Raw genomic sequence first — 2,739 nt, 5'->3', positions numbered from 1 at the left:
GGTTTTAGTAGAGAGCAACGGCAAAGCTGAAGCAGCCCCTTCAAGTGCTGTAAGGTGCCAGTGTTTGCTAGCTCATTTCACCCTAGTAAGAGGTTGTTGTTTGGTAGCTTGTTTGGTGGCTTTGCTGAGACCTAAGCTAATACTGCATCTGTACATGAAGGAGGTGGAAATGATTGCATGGAAACAGAGCTGTAATCTCAATTTTAGGTTGAGCAATCCTCCAGGAGGAAATTGTTGAGTCCAGAAGGAAGAAAAAGGGACAGAAAGCTCTGGGGTGATTTTTATTATCTCATATTTTTTCCTGGTTGCTACAGCCACACTCAGTGAAAGCAGACTTTTATGAAACACATGGGTTGTACTTAGAGTGGAGACCTGTACCACAAGAGTAACAAGAGCAGCAGTGTGTGTTGCTGCAGCTTACAAAATTACCATCAACACTGCTCTCACTACAGAACTAGCAAGGGCCTATTAATTTTTAACACAGCTGCTTTACAGGCTTGTCAACAGCCATAAGCACAATTGGCAGTTATCACCAGAGCTTGCCTGGTGATAACTGTCCAAAATGGAATCAGTGTAAGATTTCCAGGACCTTTTTAGGATAGGTAGAGGCTCGCCCTTTACAACAAGATACTTGTTACTTAGTGTACATGATCAAGCCTAGCCTTCTCAGTTACTCAGACCTACTCATTTGGGTTAAAAATAATATAGCTAGAATCAGGTGCTATAGTAAAATCACCTTTTGGCTGCAAGCACCTGGCTTGAAGCACCCCTGCTTTAGAATATTCATCTGGAAGACCTGTCTACAGGACAAGGTGGTAGCTGGTGTCTGATTGCTCCTCTCCAGTCCTGTCATTAATCACTAGAGTTTCTGTTATCTGAAGACACCCTTTTAAACTGGGAGCCACAACAGCTAGCTGAAGTATAGGATTGCTTTTCTACTTTTGCCTTGTCACTGAGGTGGTTTGGTATGAGTAACACCATCACCATTACTCTAAATGGGTCCTGCTTTTCTGAATTAATTTATAACCTTTCAACATCAAAAGACAGAGCAGCATAGGTCTCCCTCACCTCTGTCCCAGGGTTTGTGGCCTACCTTTGGGTAGTTACATGGGGAAGCTTAAAACCAAGAAACCTTCGTTCATATCTTATGGATTCAGATAGCTTGCAGCTATGGTATCAGGTTAAAAATGGAACTTGTACCTGTGAAGTCAAACAGCTCCCTCAGGTTCCTTTCACAGGGTGAAAAGGATCAAAGCCATAAATCATTAGCAGCCTTTGAGCCTATTAATGTTACAGCAACAGGACTATTGACTATCAACTGGGGGGAAAATTGTATACGCTTGCCTGTTCTCTCAAGCATACATGTAAGATGGAGTTGAGTGATTTGTTGAGGTTTTGTAGAAATTCAGTTTAAATGTAACAGAATGGGATATTTCCCTTCTGCAGTGTAATAACAAAACACAAGCTACTTTGAGTTCCAGTGTATTTCAAAAACCTGCTATTAACTCTGATGATGTATTGAACAGAATAAGTCTAATGCATGAAGACTGAACTAGACAAGCACAGCTAAATCGTAATGGAATTTAAGATCAGCCTTGACAAACTCTTAGTAGTCTCATCTATTTTTATATTTCTGTGAATTCAGAAAGTCTGTTAAAAATTTTAAGCCATTGATAAAGCCATAAATTTCTTGATTTTTATTTTTGAGTAAAGGAAAGGTATTACATTCCTGCAGAACCTTACATTTGTAAAAGGCGCAGAGCTCTGAGCATCTTAGTTTTTTTAAAGTCTCTGAATCAAACTTGACTGACAAAGAAATTAACTTATTCTCACAGTAAATCCTTGGATTATGTTAAATCTCTGCAATTATAAGCTCCTTCATAGAACAGACAATTTGGGAATTTTAAACTTATTATCATAAACCCGTAGAACCCTGAAATATTCTTTAATATATTGGCTGACATTTGCTTGTTTATAAAGAAAGAAATCTACCACCTGTTTTCCAGTTTAAAGCTTGGATTATAATACCCTTTTCTGAAACAAGCAAACAAACAAATCAATAATCCTTAGCTTTCTTTACTCTTTGTTGAGCAGAATGGTAATAATTTGTTGTTCCTACTTTCATATAAACTGCTTGACTTGGCCAAGGACTTTAGACTGAAACATCTGAAGAAGTCTGAAATTTTTCAGTGCTCAACACCCCGGTGGCTAGGTTTTTGTCTCCATCTGAAAAAATAAGTTAGTGCAAGGTGTTTCATACTCTTCAAGATACATTTTACTGTGCAGCTGATGGTTCACCTCTGAAGTAGAAATATTGTTTTCCAGGTAATTTAATTTCTAATACTGACTATAAAAGGGCCATTGCAAAGATTGTGCCAGAAAATAATATGTTCTGTTAAAAGCCAATGTAATTTACAAAAGATTAAGTGCTGATTAAGGTGAAAGGTGGAAGAATGGGACCAAAGAGACAGGCTGCTCATACAGATAATTAAAAAAAATATATCTGTACAGAATTCTATTGAAATAAGAAGCTACAGAGGTCACCAATTTCATCATGTTGAGCTATGTAGTAGACAGGTCTCCTAAACAAAGCTCGCACATTAATTTAAGGCCACTTTTTTTCCTAAGGACGGCTGGGCATATTCTCATTCAGGCTACAGACTCTCTTGTTTGCAGGGAAGCAAGCAACAAATACCTCAAAGAATCAGAGGGTGTAGGATGTTCTCAAAACCTATCAGT

Source organism: Pezoporus flaviventris, unplaced genomic scaffold, assembly GCF_033815535.1.
Source record: "Pezoporus flaviventris isolate CSIRO_AGI_PZ_B2104156 unplaced genomic scaffold, CSIRO_AGI_Pfla_v1 ptg000070l, whole genome shotgun sequence".
Classification (NCBI taxonomy): Eukaryota; Metazoa; Chordata; class Aves; order Psittaciformes; family Psittacidae; genus Pezoporus; species Pezoporus flaviventris.
The sequence above is the reverse complement of the archived record's forward strand: the minus strand, read 5'-3'. Positions refer to the sequence as shown.